The sequence below is a fragment of the Heptranchias perlo genome, chromosome 18 (genome assembly GCF_035084215.1).
Source record: "Heptranchias perlo isolate sHepPer1 chromosome 18, sHepPer1.hap1, whole genome shotgun sequence".
Classification (NCBI taxonomy): Eukaryota; Metazoa; Chordata; class Chondrichthyes; order Hexanchiformes; family Hexanchidae; genus Heptranchias; species Heptranchias perlo.
The window spans coordinates 25,269,383-25,293,982 of record NC_090342.1 but is presented as its reverse complement, the minus strand read 5'-3'; the positions used below and the strand labels follow the sequence as shown (position 1 = coordinate 25,293,982).

The 24,600-nt window shown below is 40.6% G+C and overlaps 1 long non-coding RNA gene across 1 annotated transcript in view; it reads left to right on the top strand.

Annotated features, from left to right (window-relative positions):
* The first annotated feature begins 8,843 nt into the window (after positions 1 to 8,843).
* The window catches only part of LOC137334975 (uncharacterized), a 44,053-nt gene continuing 28,296 nt past the window's right edge, over positions 8,844 to 24,600 (top strand). Inside the window, exon 1 of the long non-coding RNA XR_010966288.1 lies at positions 8,844 to 8,886. This is a non-coding gene — a long non-coding RNA (uncharacterized lncRNA). The remainder of the gene's footprint in view (positions 8,887 to 24,600) is intronic.

Below are 24,600 nucleotides of genomic sequence, written 5' to 3'. Positions count from 1 at the left end.
GTAAATTATTTTAAATTATTAATCAACAGATCAGCAGTGGCATCCCAAACAAAGATTAATTAAACATCGCCCTCCAATGAGAGATTACAGATGTAGCTTTTAATGGACATATGTAAAATATCATTGTAATGAACAGGGGGATCTTTTGTTCTACACAATTCCAGTATGATAACATTGCTGCTGCATTCTTTTGAATAAAATTTACTTAATATCCATCTTCTGAAAAAGATGTACAGATATATATTTATATATAAATATTTATGACTATATTTTCTGAAAAGTAAATGCATAAATGAAGATACTCTGAAATGATCCAATAATGACATTGCTTTGTTGCAACAATTCCTCTTCATGCCAAGTATGTGCTCACTATAACCCATGGAATTTAAAAAACTGTTACATGGGATTGGCTTGACTTCCATTGCATAACGAGACAAATGGACTACCTTTCATCTTACCTTCCCCCATTTCAATATATCAGGCATTCCGCCCCCGACTAATATTAATAGGTAGATCATCAAATAGATGGATCATCATCGGATTCTCAGGTTGCGTGAAATTCCTCAGGGTGTAATTTTCACCTTTGCCACTCGGACGATAAACTGGCGGAGCGGATCGCCCGCCCATTACAGAACCCATCTGATTTTTATTTCTATTGATTTGTTTTAACAAAATATTTTTATTAATTGTTGTTATTCTCAATTTATTGACCTTTATTGTTTGAGGAAAAACTGTTGTCTTCTGTTCAGTGGACAGATCAGTAATGAAGAGAGAATTTTGTATATGCTTTTTAATAAGGCACTAATAGCTCCAAAATGTGATGTTGGCAGTTCACGGTTGTGCCCATCAGTAGTACGAGCTGGCCTGAAGAAAAGTTTCGAGTATAGTCCCTCCCACTAATTGTAATAAGCTCCCAATTAATGGAAAAGGGGCACTAGGGGCTAAGCTCAGTAATAAACAATACTACAGAAAAGTTTATTGCCATTTTATACAGGTGAGATTACAGCAGTTCCTGTTCAGTATTTTGTGTTCTGATGATCAGGAGCAAAGAGAAAATTTCATTACACCTCACTGCTTATATTCAAAAATTATTTTCAGGAATGTATTTAACTGTATTTTGTGAAGTTATTGTACATTTTGAGTACCAGTTACTTATGGAGGAGTGTTTTTTTTTAACATGGCTGGGACTAATGTATGCTTAAGGGTTCAGGCAATCCGTTTGGTCTTGGATCCTAGGTACAGCTGGGCCCACAAACCTTGGTGAGACACCTTTGGACTATTTCTTTATTTAAATGAAAAAACTGGGAAAATGCTGTAAGATTTTTGATGTGATTTTATATTTTAACGATACAATACATGTGTAAATAATCATTAACAGTGTTGTATTTTTTAGCTTCTTTTTGTGGTGACACACAAGTTCTGATCAAATCATTTGTATTAAGCCACAACAAAAGCCTTCTTAATTATTCATACCATTGGTTTCTGCCTGTGTAAATCGATTAGAGCATATTTTGCTGACATAATAAAAGCATTTCATCATCCCTTAGTATTTTAGATCAAAGCTTTCTGATACTGGTAATCAGGTAAAAGATCAGATGTGACATTCAAACTTTGCCATTTGTGTTCCTTAAGAATTTTAATATTGTATAGAATGGTTTGGATGTACCTTTGTTATGGGTGACCATTCTTCCATAGCCCTACCTTTCATACCATTCAACTGGCAATATGATGGTTAAAAATAATCCTAGTAATGAAGATATCTGATTGTGATTATGCCACAGCTCCTTAGAGCATGATTTAAGTTTCCTTGAGACCTCTCCACTTCAGTATTAGTAAATGGGTCAGCACTAATCCTAACATTTTATCAGGCCAAAGAAAGGATTAGAAATATAGATCCTCCTTATTTGGCCAAAAAATAGTTTGGAGAGTGAAACTTGCTTGAATAATATTATTCAATCAATGCTGTTAACAAAATATGTATTTGTACAGTTTGATGAGAATTATTTCTTTGTACAATGATATCCCATTGTCATCCGAGACCTAAGGGAAACAATATGAACAATATATAGCTGAATTCCATAGTTCCAACAGTCGTGCACTGCACATTTCAGCAAAGCACCAAATGTAAACGACCTTCATCCATCCTGCCCATGACTGTACCACTTAATAATAGCACAGTACATCAGACTGACAAGTCACAAATTGTTATGTATGACTGTCAAAGCAGTTTTAAGAAGAAAACTCCTGTTTTCTTCCAATTGTTTGAAGGGTGGGGGAATTGTGGCTCTAATGCTGAGGTCCCTGGCGGGAACTTCGAGACATGACAGGTATGCATTTTTCAGCTACATGCACTCCCGTAATGAAAACTAAATACACAACTCTTACTTTCTGCTCCTGACAGATGCATTGTTGCCAGTGGGATTCTTCCATACCACTTTTAGTTGTCTGGAGAGATAACCAATAAGCAATCAAAGTTCTCAGTGCAAAGAAAGCCAGAATGAAAACATTCGACTTTCGTGATATCCTGGCAGGGCTTGAGTGTATAATTAACTAACACAGGAACCAAGGGCACTTAATCTTTCCCCTAATGGCAATTCCATCCCATCACAGCCTCCCTCTGGGGGGCAAAGTGTAGTTTTTTTTTACAGTCACCTGGGTCCCCAATTGTCACTGCTCATTCTTTTTTATCAGCCGTAGATGCCTTAACATAGGTTCTGGCATTATTCCATTCATCATTGCCTAGCTTCTGTAAGAATCTAAGGGCTAACCTAAGGTGGCTAAGAAAGCACTATTTATCATCTTGCAAAGTCTGAAATAGAAGTCCCAGAAATGGGCCTAGTTGTGAAGCCGTCGTCTTTGCTGGTTAGCATATTGTATCATTGTATTCATTCTCTATGGGAAACTTTACGTGAGTGAAACAGCGGTGGAATTAAAAATACACACCTGAAAGCACATAACTTCATTTTAAATACCAAATAAATTCTATTCTAAAGGATTCCCACTCTGAATTGCCAAATGGTAAAATTGCCCTCTAATAAAAGTCTCTCAAAAATGATTGACCTCAAGGCATTTCGATTTCAGTCAGACTGACCATGAATGTCCTCTATATACTCATCTGCTATATATTTTTATCATCTCATCGATGCTTGCATCAAACTCTGTTGGAGAATCAGTAACAAAGATTAATGAGCACTGTTAGCAACCAGCCATCCTCAGTTTCAGTACTTGAGACCAGGTAAACGCTGATGTAACTAGAATGATAAAACCAGATGTAACAGATTTGTATACAATCTGCTAATAATGTATATCGAATTTTTAAAAAGGTTAATTTAATCAAAAAATCATAACACATGCAGCATTGTCAAGACTTGCAATTTTGTTAATGCTTTATTAATTTTGCACTATTATTTCAATGTGCATAGGCCAAATGCTTACTAAAGATCACTTTGCTTTTCCCCAACATGTCTGAATCCCAAGCTTAGAACACTACCTACTACTAGACGAGTTGATTTTTTCCCCATTTCCCACAGCAGTTGACCTTACGGTCACTTTGAAAGAGACTTGCAATTTAGTATCAATTTGTGTCAATTTCTGGTTCGTTTTGTGCTGAGGGTTTGCATCAACCAGGAACAGCACAAGACTGGAGTACTAGATTCTGACATTAAGTGAGGAAAGTAGCCACAGGATCCCTTGATTTAATGAAAACAAAAAAAAATCCAAAAATCTAAATTTGAATGAAAAGAAATGTTAATGAACATTAAAAAAATACATCTCTGAAAATACTCCGAAAAGCACAAAGACTGAATTACCCTGTGGGGTCCAGGATGTAAAAGCAAAGAAGTTAGTTGTCATTCAAAGGGTTAGAAGGGAGACTGCTGCCAATATCTTTGGGCAGCCCACTGCACAGTTTATAGTAAGTAGCAAGGACTGAGCATCAGACATGCTTCATACAAAAGTAATAACAGATGGGGAGTGGATGGTGCAATTGGTTACAACAACACAGACCTTTTACCTCTAGGGCCCGTTGTAATTCAGCCCAGATCCTGTGCCCTGTTTCTGTTGACTATAACGGTCTTACATGAATTATCTTTCTACAGTTTTGTGCTGTGCCTGGTTGGTACAAACCCTCAGCACAAAACGAACCAGAAATTGACACAAATTGATACTAAATTGCAAATCTCTTTCAAAGTGACCGTAAGGTCAACTGCTGTGGGAAATGGGGAAAAAATCAACTCGGCTAGTAGTAGTTGCAGTTCTAAGCTTGAGATTCAGACATGTTGGGGCAAAGCAAAGTGATCTTTAGTAAGCATTTGGCCTCTCCAGTACTAGACTTAGGAGTGTTAGATGCTGACATTAAGTGAGGAACATAGCCACAGGACTGACATCCCTTGATTTAATGAAAACAAAAAAAAAAAATCCAAAAATCTAAATTTGAATGAAAAGAAATTGTTAATGAACATTCAAAAAATACATCTCTGAAAATACTCTGAAAAGCACAAAGACTGAATTACCCTGTGGGGTCCAGGAGGTAAAAGCAAAGAAGTTAGTTAGTAGAGGGGCTTCTATAGGTATTGAGAAGAATAATAGTGAAAAGAAGGAAACCTAAATTTAGTATAGCGTGGGGTCAATGGCAATGTACCAAGAAAATTGTATTTCACTTTTATCCTGAGACACAGTTTGTCTCTTGACAAGACCCCTTTCTTCGATATAGAACAAAAGTGTACAAATCATTGATTGGAGACATATAGCAAAGATGATGCCCGTGAGCACTAGTCAGCATAGGCAACGAACCTGTAGTAACCTTTAGTCATCAGCAACCTCCAACTCAACATATTCACAACAGTTTCCTTCTTGCTGAATTACAACTCTGGTCTCCTGAGGGTAAAGGTGACAGTTTAAGTATTGTTTGCCTGCTTTTAGGGCTTACATGAGACACTAATGGAATGCAACAACTAATTAAATGCAATCATTTCTAGAGTTAGTACAATGTTGTTATAATTATTTTGTATTTATAATTATTTTATAATGTACAGCATTAAATACATTGTCATGTTAGTGAGTTCCTAAATTTATACATTTTAAATAATGTTTGTTTTTACATTAGTTGAGAAGCTGGATCTTTTGATTTGTATGGAATGGTTTGACGCAAGCTGGTTTTCGAGTATTCACAATAAGCATTGTTAGAAGAACTGGCAGTGGATCAACTACTTAGTACAACAGGAAATCTCACTCTCGTCTTATTTTGAGATGGCATGTACAATGTGAAGGATAATTGTTTTCATTGTTTACATGCAGGTGGCATCACTCTTGGGAAATTCAATGATTTAAATGCTGATTTGCTCGCCTCTGTAACATTGGACCAGAAATCACGCAGAGTGGCGAGACAGCGCTCACTGTAGCTCCTGCGAATTTAACTAACGAAAATACTTACTGCGGGCTCTGTGGCGTCCAATTGCTTGAATTTGAACTTTAAACAAAATGTGCGCTATCAACCCAGCCTCTGAGCAGCGTGAGTAGCCGCGGCTGGAAAAGTCTGTGAGGAGAAGACACGCCCACAAAATCTGTCAGGAAGAGAAGTCATGCCCACAGATTCAGGCTGCATTGCTCAAACAGGCAGCAGACTTCATTTCATTCATTTAAAATTAGTATTCTGGATGCCATTGCAAATAAAAATTTTAGTTTTTTTTATAAAAAGCCAAAGAAATAATTGAATTAAATTAAAGAGGCAGAAGGGAAAAGTTTTTTTTAAAGTTTTTAATTTTTAACATTTTTTTTATGACCAAAAAATATTAAGATAAGGAGTAATATGAGATTCCACAGATTTAAAAGTTAATTTTTAGTTGTTTGGCAGTCATTAAGACTGACCGCGCTTTTAAAACTTAGTTTAGATCTGGTATTTTTAAGCGTACCTGTTTGGTGGTGTAATTGGTTACTTTCCAGCTGAACAGATAAGCAAGTTGATGCTTTTTCAATGATTTCTCTGATTGCAGACTGAGATGGCCATTCAATTCGAAGCTGTCATATCACCCGCGAACCACTAGGAGAAAGTTCACAATTTCTGCGTTTTACTGCACATTGCAAACGCGGGAACTTGCTCCTTCAATTCGTTGAGCTCCTCTGTTATTTCGGGAGCGATTTTTGGCCCAATGTAACTGTCATGGTGATTTTTGACAACAAAGCCTCAGTCAGTGATGCAGTTCCTGTTATATATTTTAATTTTCTTTACACTTTTATAAAATAATTCAGCTAAAAGATCGACTATATTTTTAGATATAATTTTGAAAATCAGAATTAAATTGTATAGTTAATGCTCACTTTTACCTGATAAACAATGTTTTCCCTTTTTTAAAAAAATAGCCCTGCTTTTCATGTTGATCTATTGCTATAACCAGGCAAAAGTCAATAGGATGCATTCCACTAGAAATAGGTAAAGAAATGTTTCCATGGACTGCAGACATTAGGGGAAATTTTTCTAAGTCTGCGCCCAGAAGCACTGGATCACCAGAGCACTGCGAATACCATATAGTTGGGCTCCTATATAGTCGTGAGTTTTGACCTGCCCAATTTCCCAATATTTGCTGCACCCAGGTGATCCGATGCCCCTGGCATAGATCCAGGAAAATCTCCTCTATTGTCTCAATGGTGCTGATTGGATTTGAGTAACCACCAAGGTCACTCTTATATGCTAATTCTTCATTTAGGGAAAAAGAATTGTGGATTTCTCTTAATACAATAACCTGGACAATTCACTGTGAGATTATATGCCTGTTCTATTTTCTCGATTTGGCAGTATTCCTAAACTAAATTGGGATGCAGTACAAGTGTCAGCACATAGAAACTAGACCTGAACCATTGACCTATTATATCCATCCACTCTGTATATCTCCAAACTGTAAGTGCAATATTGCAGCTGCACTTAGTTCAATTTGCAATCATTTTTGAATAGCTACATTTCGAGGACAACAGCAACAACAACAGCTTGTATTTATATAGCACCTTTAACATAGTAAAATGTCCCAAGCCGCTTCACAGGAGAGTTATCAAACAAAATTTGACACCAAGCCACATGAGACATTAGGACAGGTGACCAAAAGCTTGGTCAAAGAGGTAGGTTTTAAGGAGCATCTTAAAGGAGGAGAGGTTTAGGGAGGGAATTCCATGGCCTAGGCAGCTGAAAGCACGGCCGTCAACGGTGGAGCAATTAAAATCTGGGGTGCACAAGAAGCAAGAATTGGAGGAGCGCAGAGACCTCGGAGGGTTGTAGGGCTGGAGGAGGTTACAGAGATAGGGAGGGGCGAGACCGTGGAGGGATTTGAAAACGAGGATGAGAATTTTAAAATCGAGGCATTCCCGGACTGGGAGCCAATGTAGGTCAGCGAGCGCAGGGGTGATGGGTGATTGGGACTTGGTGCGAGTTAGGAGAGTGTTGTGCAGAGTGTTGTGTGAGCTCAAGTTTATGGAGGGTGGAAGATGGGAGGCCAAGCAGGAGGACGTAAGGAACAAAGCCACAAAGGAAGGCTGTGATGTAAATGTCCTGCACTATATACTATTTCAAAAGACGATTTACTATACAATGGTTGATCAACAGCAACTTGCACTTATATAGCCCCTTTAAGGTAAAACAATGTCCCAAAGCACTTCATAGATATGCATATGAAAAACTGCTGTTGAGCCAGACAAGAAGAGAATAGGAGTAGTGAGCAAACACTTAGTTGAAGAAATGGTTTTTGAAGAGGAATTGGGAGGCAGGACGCCAGTGGGGAATGTGGCAATGGGCAAATTGGTCTCAGGATATTTCCAGCAGAGTTTTTGGACAAAAACAGAAAATACTGGAAACAATCAGTTGGTCAGCCAACATCTGGAGGGAGAACAGACAAGTTAATGTTTCAGCTGTAGCCCTTGATCAGAACTCAATCCTGAGGAAGAGTTTCACCTAAAACAATAACTTGTCTGTTCTCCGCCCAGATGCTGAGTGACCTGCTGAATCTTTGCATAATTTTCTGTTCTTGTTTCATATTTCCAGCATTTACAGTTTCTTGGTTTTTATTTATAGCGTTATGAACAAGTTGGAGTTAATGGAGGATGGAGGACAGCATTGGAGTAATTCAAAGGTGTGGGGATGAGAAGAGAAGCCCTTACTGGAGATGCTCTGGCTAAGTATGGATTGGTAGGAGTTGAACCATGCAAGGGCAGTCCAATGGAGCTGGACAACAGAGGAGGACAACATGATCAACCATGTTAAATGCTGCAGAGCTGCAGAGAGGATGAGGAGGGATAAATCATCACAGTCAGAGAGGATAAGATCAGTGTTTAGTTGTTTGAATGTGAAGTATATTATATGTTTATAGAATATACAGAGGCAAACAGAAACTGCTTTTGAGAATGTCTCAGTATTTCAGTTTAGATGTCCTTAGAAATAGTGGTGGGTTTCTTTGGTGACTAAAAAGAATCTTATATGTGATAATAACAGGATGCTTACCATTTCAGTTCTGCATATAAAAGGAGAACCAATTAACACCAGTGCCATAGTTATATAGCTTCCTACATATTCAGCATCCAAACAGTGAGTATTCTGTTTGTACTAAGATTATTGCACCAATTTAGGGTTTCTTTATTATAATTATGAGTGTAGTAGTAATTTTAAACCATGATATTTTACATATCGGCTAGTTACATTTCTATTCAGAGTTGTTTGGCAGCCATCTTCAAAATCCTGGAAGTGCAAACTGAGTTTAGAAAGCAAGTATTAGCAGCAACTATTACTCTTATAACATGTTGCTTTTTGTTTCTAGATTTGTGGCTCATGGGAGTGTGAAAATGGAACAATTGAAATAACTATTAACATTTATATCGTATCGCCAAGCACCAAGCACACAACTGAAGAGGGTAATGTGTTATTATTATTGGCGTGGTGGGAGCTATTACTATCTCACTGAGGTGTTCAGATAGCATTGTATACTGAGAACAGCTCTTGCAGTTTATTGTTTCTGAACTCTGAGGTCACTTTATTTTTACTGTAATCACTTCCATTCACATTTTTTAAATATATTGTAGAAACTTGACCATCCCTCTAACTCAACCGTCCCACTAAGTTAACCACTTTTTAAAAGTCCCGTTTGAAAATTAATATTATGTGTGCAAATTTGTCTTGTTAACTCAACCACCCTGCTATTCTGCAATTATTCAATAACTGCTTATTTTGATCCCAAGCCACATCTTTACCCTCTCCAAGTCGAATATTTACTAGGTAAATAGATACACTACTGAAAGTTGAACCTCTGTAGAAAGTAGCTACTGAAAAATACACTTCTTATTCTCCATTTGTGTATTGCAAAAGCAGTAGTGTACTGATGTTCATCAGCTTTGGCTTAGCATGGCTCTCCCAGATACTAAAATCTCAACATTAATACAACAATTCCCTTCCATATAAATCTTTCCAATTTCTTAAAGATATATTTTTTATCCTCCACTGGTGACTGAGAATCAATTGTTGGATGAGTTGTAGCATGACAAGAGCATCAAATGTAACTGTTGCATGGTCAATACAACTGATCCTGGCAAGCAAGGAGATTGTACTCGCTAAATCAATCCCCTCGTTGGATCACCCACCTTTGACTAGGTCCTTTGGTGTTTGACTTAATGAGGTTTTGCTGGTTATATGCACATTCACACACATATAAATAGAAATATGTGTGTGACTATATATATCAGCGGTATTTATGACAATACATTATCAATGTTATTGTCATTGAAAGATGAAGTTTGTGGTGTAACTGCTGCTTGATCTTAGAAACTTAATCTACAGTGGATCATTGGCATAACACATATTTTTACAATCAGCACCAATTAGTCATTGAAGTAGTAACTTAAAACAGCCTGTGCACATAGTTAAAGTATAATGTAGATGACTTGATTTGCTGCTGTTAATGTTCTTTAGAAAGCAATAGGCTGCAATATCTGTCAACTGGCTTCCTAATTTACTGCTGAGAATAAGGTAAAATACTGACTCAGAAATTGGTCACCATTATTCAAATAGGATCCTTTTTTTGTTATTTGTTCATGGGATGTGGGCGTCGCTGGCAAGGCCAGCATGTATTGCCCATCCCTAATTGCCCTTGAGAAGGTGGTGGTGAGCCACCTCCTTGAACTGCTGCAGTCCGTGTGGTGAAGGTCCTCCCACAATGCTGTTAGGAAGGGAGTTCCAGGATTTTGACCCAGCGACGATGAAGGAACAGCGATATATTTCCAAGTCGGGATGGCGTGTGACTAGGAGGGGAACGTGCAGGTGGTGTTATTCCCATGTGCCTGCTGCTCTTGTCCTTTTAGGTGGTAGACGTCGCGGATTTGGGAGGTGCTGTTGAAGAAGCCTTGGCGAGTTGCTGCAGTGCATCCTGTGGATGGTACACACTGCAGCCACGGTGGTGAAGGGAGTGAATGTTTAGGGTGGTGGATGGGGTGCCAAACAAGCGGGCTGCTTTGTCCTGGATGGTGTCGAGCTTCTTGAGTCTTGTTGGAGCTGCACTCATCCAGGCAAGTGGAGAGTATTCCATCACACTCCTGACTTGTGCCTTGTAGATGGTGGAAAGGCTTTGGGGAGTCAGGAGGTGAGTCACTCGCCGCAGAATACCCAGCCTCTGACCTGCTCTTGTAGCCACACCATTTATATGGATGGTCCAGTTAAGTTTCTGGTCAATGGTGACTCCCAGGTTGTTGATGGTGGGGGATTCGGCGATGGTAATGCCGTTGAATGTCAAGGGGAGGTGGTTAGACTCTCTCTTGTTGGAGATGGTCATTGCCTGGCACTTATCTGGCGCGAATGTTACTTGCCACTTATCAGCCCAAGCCTGGATGTTGTCCAGGTCTCGCTGCATGCGGGCACGGACTGCTTCATTATCTGAGGGGTTGTGAATAGAACTGAACACTGTGCAATCATCAGCGAACATCCCCATTTCTGACCTTATGTTGGAGGCAAGTTCATTGATGAAGCAGCTGAAGATGGTTGGGCCTAAGACACTGCCCTGAGGAACTCCTGCAGCAATGTCCTGGGGCTGAAATGATTGGCCTCCAACAACCACTATCATCTTCCTTTGTGCTTGGTCTGACTTCAGCCATTGGAGAGTTTTCCCCCTGATTCCCACTGACTTCAATTTTACTAGGGCTCCTTGGTGACACACTCGGTCAAATGCTGCCTTGATGTCAAGGGCAGTCACTCTCACCTCACCTCGGGAATTCAGCTCTTTTGTCCATGTTTGGACCAAGGCTGTAATGAGGTCTGGAGACGAGTGGTCCTGGCGGAACCCAAACTGAGAATCGGTGAACAGATTATTGGTGAGTAAGTGCCGCTTGTGTAGGGGGTGGTGGTGTGTGTCAGCTTCACCTCTGACTTCTGAGCGGTCCGAATCGCTCCCACTCCCTGGGTTCTAGACCTTGGATTTATTTGGGGGTTGTGACAAAGTGCAGCAGACAACTGGTTTTGGTGCAAGAAAAAAAATTGGGTTTATTGAAGTCACAAATGAACTTATAACATTAGGATAACACTGAGATTATACAGACATACAAAGTACACTTACTTAAGAATGGGGAATACATGGCATAACGAGGAAAAATCACCCTACTAATCCCCTTAACCTTGTCCCACCCCCAAAACCTAACTAAATTGAACTAGGAGAGGTCAGGGATCACGCTCACCAACCAGGGTTCCTTGACAGTTCGAAATCTAGCCAGGTAAGCCGGTTGCAGTTTTGGGGTACGCTCTTTGTGTCCTCTGGGCCCTGCCATCCCCACGTGGTCCTGGTCTGTGGAATCTGCGATGGTTCTTCAGTTGGATAGAGTCTGTTGGTGTGGTAAGGCGCAGTTGTGGGTGGGCGATCTTCGTGGAGGGCTGCAGTTGCGCCTTGTTGCTGCTTCAAAACTGCTGTTTAAAACCTGTTCCAAAACCAACTTAAAACCTGCTCCAAAACTGCTGCTCCAAAACAGAACTGCTTAGAACCTGCTCCAAAACAAAACCCATGCCCCTTCGTAACTGATGGCCCAGTTATACAGTTTTTTCGAATTTCTTATCTGAATCCAAATCAAGGTTAGTTCTTTGTCCGATTATGGTGGGCTTCTTCAGGTGATTGTTGGCTTCCTGTCCCCGTAACTAGTCTTGAACTGAAAGCCATTGTATATGTGAAGTATTGATGGGTTTGCATAATTGCATTGATTGCTACCTTCCTGCTTTAGTAGTTAGTAGCGATAATTTATGCAAGGTTTTGATGGGTTTTAGTTTCGTGTAAGATGAAGTCTTTCTCTGGGTTGATTGTTTTAAAGGGAAGAATGCGTATTCTGTCTTCTCTCATTGTCTGGTTTTCAGGCAACAATCCACGCTGCACCCAACAAGCCCGGGCATGTCATAAAAGTCCAAAAGTTATGTCCTTGTTGATGATATGAAAAATGTGGGAATTTTGAGAACCCTTCAACTTGATAGCACTGTTGATGACACCTTCCATCACTTTGCTGATGATTAAGAGTAGACTGATGGGGTGGTAATTGGCCGGATTGGATTTGTCCTCCTTTTTGTAGACAGGACATACCTGGGCAATTTTCCACATTGTCAGGCAGATGCCAGTGTTGTAGCTGTACTGGAACAGCTTGGCTCGAGGCGCAGCTAGTTCTGGAGCACAAGTCTTCAGCACTACACCCAGGATGTCGTCGGGGCCCATAGCCTTTGCTGTATCCAGTGCACTCAGCCGTTTCTTGATATCACATGGAGTGAATTGAATTGACTGAAGATTGGCTTCTGTGATGGTGGGGATATCGGGAGGAGGCCGAGATGGATCATCCACTCGGCACTTCTGGCTGAAGATGGTTGCAAACGCTTCAGCCTTGTCTTTTGCACTCACGTGCTGGTCTCCGCCATCATTGAGGATGGGGATATTTACAGAGCCTCCTCCTCCTGTTAGTTGTTCAATTGTCCACCACCATTCACGACTGGATGTGGCAGGACTGCAGAGCTTTGATCTGACCCATTGGTTGTGGAATCGCTTAGCTCTGTCTATGGCATGTTGCTTCCGCTGTTTAGCGTGCGTGTAGTCCTGTGCTGTAGCTTCACCAGGTTGGCACCTCATTTTTAGGTACGCCTGGTGATGCTCCTGGCATGCTCTTCTACACTCCTCATTGAACCAGGGTTGATCCCCAGGCTTGTTGGTAATGGTAGAGTGAGGAATATGCCGGCCCATGAGGTTACAGATTGTGCTGGAATACAATTCTGCTGCTGCTGATGGCCCACAGCCTCATGGATGCCCACTTTTGAGCTGCTAGATCTGTTCTGAATCTATACCATTTAGCATTGTGATAGTGCCACACAACACGTTGGATGGTGTCCTCAGTGCAAAGATGGCACTTCGTCTCCACAAGGACTGTGCGGTGGTCACTCCTACCAATACTGTCATGGACAGATGCATTTGCGACAGGTAGATTGGTGAGGACGAGGTCAAGTAAGTTTTTCCCTCGTGTTGGTTCACTCACCACCTGCCGCAGGCCCAGTCTGGCAGCTATGTCCTTCAGGGCTCAGCCAGTGGTGCTGCTGCCGAGCCACTCTTGGTGATGGACATTGAAGTCCCCCACCCAGAATACATTCTGTGCCCTTGCCACCCTCAGTGCTTCCTCCAAGTGGTGTTCAACATGGAGGAGGACTGATTCATCAGCTGAGGGAGGGCGTAGGTGGTAATCAGCAGGAGGTTTCCTTGCCCATGTTTGACCTGATGCCATGAGATCCAGAGTCAATGTTGAGGACTCCCAGGGCCACTCCCTCCTGACTGCATATCACTGCACCGCCACCTCTGGTCGGTCTGTCATGCCGGTGGGACAGGACGTACCCAGGGATGGTGATCGAGGAGTCTGGGACATTGGCTGAAAGGTATGATTCTGTGAGTATGGCTATGTCAGGCTGTTGCTTGACTAGTCTGTGGGACAGCGCTCCCAATTTTGGCACAAGTCTCCAGATGCTCGTGAGGAGGACTTTGCAGGGTCGACTGGGCTTGGTTTGCCTTTGTCGTGTCCGGTGCCTCGTGGTCCGTCCGGTTTTATTCTTATTATGATTTTTTTTTTAGCGAGTAATTTACAACTGAGTGGCTTGCTAGGCCATTTCAGAGGGCAGTTAAGAATCAACCACGTTGCTATGGGTCTGGAGTCACATATCGGCCAGACCGGGTAAGGATGGTAGGTTTCCTTCCCTAAAGGGCATTAGTGAATCAGATGGGTTTTTATGACAATCCGGTGGTTTCATGGCCACCATTACTGATACTAGTATTTTTTTTATTCCAGATTTTATTTAATTAATTGAATTTAAATTCCTCAGCTGCCGTGGCGGGATTTGAACTCATGACTGCAGATTATTAATCCGGGCTTCTGGATTACGGGTCCAGTAACATAACCACTATGCTACTGTACCCTGCAATGATACATCTGCTGATGTATCCTAAAAATCCAAATGAATGTGATAGCATACATTACAGGTGCTAATAGTACTGAATGGCTTTCCTTTAATATATGCAATTATAATGTCCCTTTTCTCTTTCAATCTTTTTCTGGTGGTTTTTTAATATTTTTGGGGCAATTACATCGGTGAAAGTTGAGGTAAATGTTGAGCACATTCACAGAAATAGCATCGCTTACAATAACACTAAATCTGAAGTCTGAAGTAAATTTGTGGCAAGGATGTCTGGAAGTGTGTGTATTAGACTTATGTTGAGTGGCTAATGTCACCAAGCAGGCAGGATTCCACAGGCTTACAATTCTCCATGGGACATTTTTCTTGAGTTTAATAATGCTATAGTTGAAAAGTGAGTTTACCAATCCAGCTCCTTAGTATAGTATAAACATTAATTTGGTTCGCAGAGAATGTGCCTTAGTGTTGCTGAATTAATGCCCAATTAAATAAGACTATGTAAAATTACAAAATTAAGAATGATAGATTGTCTAAATTTGATGTAATATTTTATGTCTTATACTTGTAGTCCAAAGATTTAGATGTAATGAAAAACTGTAGCAGGAGCTATCTTCCCTGCTGAGTGTCTAAGGGTTCAGCTGTGGAGCTCCAGTATGTGATTTCTTTTATTCTCTATGTAGGATAAATGGAGGGTTTAGAATGACTTTTTCTTTTTTATGGCTGAGATAAGGGATAGATCACAGAACATACCATGACCGTGCATTGAGCTTAGAGTAAACTAACATTTAACATTTGAAACTGAGACAAAATCTAAAAGCCAGCATTTAGCAAGTGTGCAGTAATCTCGCTGCAGTGTATGAAAGACATCACAGTGAGCTGACATAAAGCTGATGTTTAGCTTCCTTGTGATCTACTATTTTTCTGTACACATTACTACCATGACTTCAGTTACTTAAAATTAAATGAAATATGTTCCTATTTTCTCCACAAATTGCATTAGCCCATTAGAGTAGTGGTGGGCAGCACGGACAATCTATTTTCGCCTTTGGAAAACCTGGGAGAGGTGGGTTGTCAAGGGTAATCTTAAATCCAACTGTTAGTCATTGTTTGAATTTGAACTCAGGACTCCTGATGGGGCGTACAGCGCTCCAGTTTTGTGAGCTATTGTGTTGCCATTAATTACTGTTTTATTCACAAGTTTAGCACATTTACACATTTGAGTATCTCTGTACTCTTGAAATTAAACATTGCACTGGACCAAAGTTATACTGCATCTAGTACAAACTTTAAGGGTTATGAGGCATCCTGTTCAAGGAGGCCTCACACTGATTAGTTTTAGTGCCCTAAGGCATGAGATCACGATCTGACAGCCAAATTAGACAATCACTTTTTGCCTTCATAACTTGAGACTCAACTTTTTCAATGATCTCATTGCCCATCTCCACCCTATGCAAACTACAGCTTATTCAGAATTCCACAGACCACATCCTCACCAACACGCCCGTAACCCTTGTCCTTGCCAAGCTCCACGGTATTGCCATGCCCCAGCAAATTTATTTCAATACCCTCACCTCACTTTAAAATTGCTCAGTGGCCTCGCCCAACTCTGTCTCGATGACTTTCTTCAGTCATACATCCTTGCAGGCATTCCCTACTCCTTTGACTCAGGCTTACTTCTTGTGCCTTACCCCCTTCTCCACCATTTTGGGATGCTGTCTCAGCCTCTATGCTTTTACCTTCTGGAGCTACTTTCCTAAATTCTCCAGCCTTGCCACCTGCCTCCCTGCTTCCAAAATTTTTCCAAAAACCTTGTATCCATGACTGTCTTTTCAACACCCCCCCCCCCCCACCTTACTCAATCTTTTAAACTCGTTTGTTGGAATGTGAGGACTGTATGTCCAATGATCTAGAGTTTGTTAGAGACCGTAGAAAAATCGGCATCATTGATGGAAAGCTAACAAAACTTGACATCGATATAACCGCATTCTCTGAGACCAGACTAGCTGATACAGGTTCTTCAAGTGAGATGTATTACACCTTCTTTTGGCATGGTAAAAGCCAACAGGACTGCCGTGAACACGGGGTGGGTTTCCCTAAAATCATAGAACGATACGGCACTGAAGGAAGCCATTCAGCCCTTCGTGCCTGTGCCGGCTCTTTGAAAGAACTATCCAGTTAGTCTCATTCCCTTGCCCTTTCCCCATAGCCCTGCAAATTTCCCCCCCACCCAAGTATTTATCCAATTCTCTTTTGAAAGTTATTATTGAATCTGCTTCCACCAGTTTTGCAGTTAAAAACTCATGACTATCTATGATTGAATGTCATATTGAATTACAATATTAGAACGTAAGAATATATACTACAAGGGGCTTTGCTAAAATCACCAGTATATATGCCAACAACACTCTCCTCCTCCTCTGAAAATAAGTATTTGTTTTATTAGCAACTTGATAGTGAAATCAGCAAGCTACCACCAGACAAATAATTCTGACTACAAGGAGACTTTAAAGCTAAAGATGGCTCAGATCAGTTTGGTATGGCCGTTTTGCATTGGCCACCGTAAAGTGGGGAAAATAAACAACAATGGCCAAAGACTACTGGAGCTCTGCACCCACCGAAGACTATGCATTCCCAACATCAGAAGGACAACCATCAAAAAATAATCACAGCGTTTGTTTCCAATAGGTGTTACTGTACTATATCCTCTGTGTACTCAGTTCCCCACCCCTAGTGCTTCCCACCTGCGTTCCTCTGCTCAGGACTGCGAAAGACAGTCGCTATCAGAGCTTTGAGGTCCCCACATTATAATACGGCTTATCCTTCGACTGACCATGAGCAGTGCCATGGGAGATTCACTTGCATGTATTAAATTCAGTGAGTTTCAAGGCAAGGTTAAAGATCATGTTAGATAACACAAATGTGCCATGCTAGTAGTTCTAATAATATTGTACAGATGACCTTTTGTTATTTATATTAACTGCCAATGACTCCTTCACAAATCCAATCATACAGCTGAAGGACTGTGAAGGCCTCTGGGATTTCATGACTATTTTGGAATGGATCTTTACATAATATACAATGCAAGGAAAATATATATAGTACGCTGGATTAATACCTTCATTGCATGCTAGATTAAGAGACCTTTACTCACTTATATATCCCTAAACTGTAAACCAATGGTGGCCAGAGGCATTTAAAATCACCAGCCTGAAGGATTGACAGTTTGGCAGTTATTACATGCTGTATTGAATGCTAGATTACTTAGAAGTGGCTTGGGGTCAGGGATCAGTGTGTTCCCTTTTGGCACTAAATGACTTTAATACCTTTACTGTATTAGTCAATTACTTCAAAGCTTCTACTCCATGCCCCCCTGCAGTTTCCTGTGGACATTTGAATAGCTTCCATACTTAACCCACAGACTACCAACATCTGCTTTTTAGCTGTCAGTGGGACTGAATGGTGCTATCACCGACGTCCTTGACAATACCGGGCTAAGAAGGATACCTACCACACTAATCAACTCGCTCTTTTGTGTGGTGTTTTCAACTGCAATTTAATAGTTATCCTCATTCTAAAAGTGCTTTTTGACATGCTGAAAAGCTTTTTGAAGGGTTTTTGAAACTAAATGACCTCTCCAAGCCTCAACAACCCCTCAGAGCAGCTCCAAAATAATTTCTGTTCCACACAGGGTGGTGGAATATATATTTACCTTTATTCAACCACATTACAAGGTCAGGCATTTAGTACGTCCTTCTTTGTAACTCTTTTTAAGTGCTATCATTTTTAATCTTTTCAAACCAATCACCCGAAGAACTGGCATTACATTAAATTGATTTGAAACATAAATATGGTGCACAGAACCTTCTTGGAAAACATGCATTGTGAGATGATGCTGGTGGAACATTTTTACTACATTATGGAATAGGGATGGATACCTACTTGAATTGACGAGATGAAGCTGTCTGAATTTTAACTCTTTGGAGGAACTTATGAGTAGATTTTGACTATTGGACGATCAACCAGCAGAGTGGCTTACCGACCGGCCACTCTGGCAACAAAGAGACATCTTGATTTTGAGGCCCAAGTCCTCCTTTGATTCTGAGCTGCGAGCATGCAGATTCCAAATGGGCGTTCCGAGGCAGCTCGCTGGTTTTGGGCCACAGGAATGTTAGCTGGCTGGGATGCCGGGGGCAGCTGCAGGTAGGTTCTGGAGGGGAGGGGGAGAAGGCGAGGGCAAGGGGGTGAGCCCAGGCCAGCAGTAGCCCACAGTACTTTTGTGGGGCCCAGAGAAGCACTCTTGCTCTTCCTGGCTTCACAAAAATAAACACAGGCTTGCCCAGTACTCTCCTAAAATGGCAATCGGAGTTTTATGTACATCACTGGATCCCGATTTGCATTTTAAATGAGCTTGCCACCTGACTCGGGGGGGGTGGTGCTCCAACCACGCAGCAGTAGGTCTGGGGAAAGATCACTGTGGCCACAGAGACAGCAAGAACAGGATGGTAAGTCATGCCCCAACATTGTCAGGGCACTATCACCCCATTTCCACCAAGCGGGGTGCCTCAAAATTTGATTTCCAGCAAGAATATTTGTTTTGCTATCATAAGTAAAGGTAAATGTGAATACAGATGGCCATGCAGTGATCTGAATTTAATTACACTGGGTCCCATGGAGTCTTAGTTTTATTAATAATTTGTGATGTAAACCACACCTGAGATCGCTGGTCTTCAGCTGGGTGATAGTGGGTCTCAGTACCCCTGGGTTAGGAAGGGGCAAATTGATCATGTTTGCCAATCCTGATTGCTGACTAGTAGACAGGATCGGGCTCCACTCTGATGCCCCTATCGGTCAAATGGCCTGCCAACAGTCACAGTCAAGGCTCGCATGGCCATGTGGTATGCGAGTGTGAATGGTACCTATGGAATTCTAGCGCAGCAAGGAGTCAACACTTTAAGGGGAGGAGGGGAGGGAGGGAATACATTGAAAAGTATAGATGAACAAGAATTTTCTGGCATTTAGGAGAATTGTCAGGGAGACCAATGGGGGAAATGTGTGAGCAGCCTTAATTAAAAATGGCCAGAGGAGAATTTTCATTTGTTATAAACAGCTTGTTGAGTGATGTCATTACATTATTGTGTCATTGGGCACCTATATTTGGGTGCTGGTTTTCTACTTTGACATATCTATTTATTTATTTCAATGATTGTTACTTTTGCTTTGGGTTTTGTAATTATGCATTTACTATCAACAATCCATAGGGGCAATTTAACTCCCTCCGCCTGCCAGAAATGGGGCGGTAGCAGAGTTAAAATTGACGGGTCAACATACCAGCCCATTCCCACTCAACCGCCATTTTAACTCAGGCCTTCCCCTGGATCAGGTAGGAATCTCAATAATCTATGCAATTCAGGGTCCTATGATGTAGTCATGCGAACATGCGCCGAGAATGTCCCATTCAGTAAAATCTGGTAGTGAAGGGGAAAAGGCCCCAAAAAGGTATGTCTAAAATTATTTTTGTTGGACAAGGAGGAGCAAGAGTGCTCAAGATTTTGTCAAAATGATCCAATGACCAAAATTTGTGTTGTTAAAAATAAAGTCAAATTGTCTCTACTGAGAGTCTGTTGTTAAGAACACAATTTTTTAAAGAGATTTCCCCAGAGTACTGTACTAGTTTTATGTGCATTATCAGAGGATGTTTCCCACTTATTTGCCTGCATGACTTCTGCTATAGGATTGAGAAATTATTTTTAAACAAATATTTAAGTGTCAAAAATATAGCTGAGCAAGGGAAAACTTATTGTAAAAGCATTTCAATTTGACAAAAAGTGGAGCATCAGTGAAGTTGAAACATTTCAGAGCAATGTTTAATCTCCAGCATCATTGCCATCAACCTCAGTGTAAGCATTTATAGTAATCTTTATCAGAGCCTAGAATTTCTGTTCAAACACGACAAGGCTGAAGGACTAAGTAGCACAGCCAGTTAGCACACAGTTCTTTTGCTGTAATTTCATGTGGGACTGCAGCAGCCAACAGACCGAGGAGGTCAGTCTGGGGTGGATTGTAAGCTAAATCTCAGAGCTGAAAGGACAAAGTGTTAACCCATTTGAACTATAGACCAATTAGCTTAACATGGTGGTAGGAAAGGTAATAGAATCTTTACTCAAAGATATAATAGAAAAACATCTAGAAAATGAAAATATAATAAAGAATAGTCAACACAGATTTCAAAAGGGAATGTCATGCCTAACCAACCTTATTGAATTCTTTGAAGAAGTAACAGAAAATGTAGACAAGGGTAATGTAGTAGATGTAATATATTTGGATTTTCAGAAGGCCTTCAATAAGGTATTGCATAGTAGACTCATGACTAAGGTCAGAGCATGTGGAGTCAGGGGACAGGTAGCAGAATGTTGGCTACAAAACAGAAAACAGAGAATAGGGGTTAAGGGTAGCTACTCAGGCTGGTGAAAGGTGGAAAGTGGTGTTCCACAGGATTTGGTGCTGGGACAACTGTTGTTCACAATTTACATTAACGATTTGGATTTGGGAGCTGGAAGTACAATTTCAAAATTTGAGGATGACACCAAATTGGGAGGTGTACTTAATACAAAGGAAGAATGCGTCAAAATGCAAGAGGACATTAATAAACCTGCATAATGGGTGTGTAATTGGCAAATGAATATCAATATACATAAGTGAGGTGGTGCATTTTGGTAGGAAGAATAAGGAGGCCACATACTGCTTGGATAATAAGAGCCTGAATGGGATAGAGAGGCAAAGGGTTCTGCGGGTACAGATTCACAAATCACTAAAAGTAGCGACGCAGGTTAATAACGCCATAAAAAAGCAAAAAGGTAAGCACTGGGGTTCCTTTCTAGAGGGATAGAATTGAAAAGCAGAGAAATTATGTTGTACTTTTATAGAACCTTGGTTAGACCACACTTGGATTGCTGTGCATTGTTCTGGTCTCCATATTGTAGAAAGGATATAGAGGCATTGGAGAGGGTACAAAAAAGATTCACAAGGATGATACCAGAACTGAGAGGATATACTTATCAGAAAAGGCTGAACAGGCTGGGACTGTTTTCTCGAGAAAAGAGAAGGCTGAGGGGTGACCTGATAGGGCTCTTTAAGATAATGAAAGGGTTTAATAGGATAGACATAGAGAAAATGTTTCTTTTTGCGGGAGAGTCCAAACCTAGAAGTGATAAATGTAAAATAGTCACTAATAAATAGGGAATTCAGGAGAAACTTCTTTACCCAAAGAGTGGTAACAAACTACCACAAGGAGTAGTTAAGGCAATTAGCATAGATGCATTTAAGGGGAAGCTAGATAAGTACATGATGGAGAAAGGAATAGAAGGGTATGCTGATAGGGTTAGATGAAGTAGGGTGGGAAGAGGCTTGTGTGAATCATAAATGCCAGCATAGACCAGTTGGGCCAAATGGCCTATTTCTGTGTTGTAGTTTTGATGTAACGTGATGTAAAGTAATCATTATTTTAATGGAAATAGGAATAACAAGGATATAACTCCACGAAAGGACAGTTACTTTTGATTTTAATTCGAAAGATTTAAATTTGTAAATTATACAAAGCTATCATGCACCCATGAAACATTTATTTTCTTGATTCATGCAAATTCTCTTTTTAATTGGCAAAATTGCCCATTTACTTAACTAATCACGCAGGTATGCAAACTGCTACACTAAACCCTTGTGCTTAACACTTTGTACACTAACTACTTTGCGTTGAGTTTATAATCCTTCTCAATAGTTGATGATGCAGACTGTCAATCACATTTTTTTTACAGACAAGTTTTAAAACTCCTGCTCAATTTAGGTTTAGCCCTGCTATTCATGGTATCATAGTATCATAGCAGGTACAGCACTGGAGGAGGCCATTTGGCCCATCGTGCTTGTGCCGGCTCTTTGAAAGAGCTATCCAATTAGTCACATTCTCCTGCTCTTTCCCCATAGCCCTGTAAATTTTTTCCCTTCAAGTATTTATTCAATTCCCTTTTGAAAGTTACTATTGAATCTGCTTCCACCACCCTTTCAGGCAGTGCATTCCAGATCATCATAACTCGCTGCATAAAAAAATGTTTCCTCATGTCGCCTCTGGCTCTTTTCCCGATCACCTTAAATCTGTGTCCTCTGGTTACCGGCCCTTCTGTCACAGGAAAAAAATTCTTCTTATTTACTCTGTCAAAACTGTTCATGATTTTGAACATCTCTATCAAATCTTCCCCTAACATTCTCTTTTCTAAGGAGAACAACCCCAGCTCCTCCAGTCTCTCCACATAACTGAAGTCCCTCATCCCTGGCATCATTCTAGTAAATCTCTTCTGCATGCTTTCTAAGGCCTTGACATCCTTCCTAAAGTGTGGTGCCCAGAATTGAACACAATACTCCAGTTGAGGCCTAATCAGTATCTTATAAAGGTTTAGCATAACTTCCTTGCTTTTGCACTCCATGCCTTTATTAATAAAGCCCAGGATCCGATATGCTTTCCTAACAGCCTTCTCAACTTGTCCTGCCATCTTCAAAGATCTGTGTATGTGCACCCCCAGGTCTCTCTGTTCCTGCACCCCCTTTAAAATTGTACCATTTAGTTTATATTGCCTCTCCTCATGCTTCCTACCAAAATGCATCACGATGTGGAGATGCCGGTGATGGACTGGGGTTGACAATTGTAAACAATTTTACAACACCAAGTTATAGTCCAGCAATGCTGGACTATAACTTGGTGTTGTAAAATTGTTTACAAAATGCATCACCTCACACTTCTCTGCATTAAATTTCATCTGCCATGTGTCTGCCCATTTCACCAATTTGTCTATGTCCTCCTGAAGTCTGTTACTACCCTTCAAATTGTTTACTATATTTCTGACTTTCATGTCATCTGCAAACTTTGAAATTATACCCTCTAAACCCAAGTCCAGGTCATTAATACATCAAAAAGAGCAGTGGTCCTAATACTGACCCCTGGGGAACACCACTGTATACTTCCCTCTAGTCTGAAAAACAACCATTCACCACTACTTTCTGCTTTCTGTTCCTTAGCCAATTTTGTATCCACGCTGCCACTGTCCCTTTAATCCCATGAGCTTTAATTTTGCTAACAAGCCTATTGTTTCACCAATTATGCAGATAACATCATGATTAATGTTTCCCAACAAAAAGGCCGTAAGAAGAATGAATTCACGTTATACAGATTAGCACGTGTGTTTTTAATGGTTATTTCTCCTTGACAAAACACTGGGTGACTTTTAAGGATGATGAAGATCAGGCACCAGCTGCTGTCAAGCCTTCCAGCAGTCAATTGTGTAGTATGGCATTTTTACATGTTGCCTTGTTCCAAGTGCAGTATTTTGCTATGAACATCAAGCAGACAATACAGATGATGATCAGCGACTGGATTTATCCCAGGAACCTGTCATCAAGAATCATTGTCACTGACAGTGAGGCCAATATCTCAATGCCGTGAGGGATGGTAGTTCTGACCACATGACCTGTTCTGCATACTCTGTGAACCTTATGATTTGTAACTCCCCTCACAAATATAAATCTGTTTCTAACTTTGTGGCTCTTTCTAGAAGTATCTGTAAATTTGCCCAGGTCTAACAACAGCAAAGTATGAGGATGTGATGACAAGGGAACGCTCCATCTTTCATATGCTGGAGAAACTGTCAGACCCTCTACTTCACATCCTTAGAAATTTCATTGGAAAACTTTTATGAAGTCTACACTTCACAGTGATTGAAGAACTATCAAGATGCTGGTGAAAGTGCAAACGCTGTTCAAAAGGTTTATCTAGGGCATGAGTGTTGAGGTGGTTTCCTTCGTTCGAGTCATTCCTTTAAAGTGCAAGCTTTGCTTGAAATCGTGAGCTTTTTCAGAGGGAATGCTATCCTTTCCAAAAGTGGTATTGTTGTTAAATCATTGGTGGAAGAACCATTGCTTCACTGTCCCAAAATATTCTTTGCCACAATTTGAGACCAAAGCTTAAATTTTACTCATGAACTCCTTTGAGTAATTCAGGAATTTGCATTGTCAGACTGGGAAGTTCATTAGTCACTTTGGTAAAACAAAAATACACAGATAAATGCATAATTGGAAAGTGAGGCTATTTATGTTGATGTAGAGGCACAGAACATTGGGCCTAAAATTCC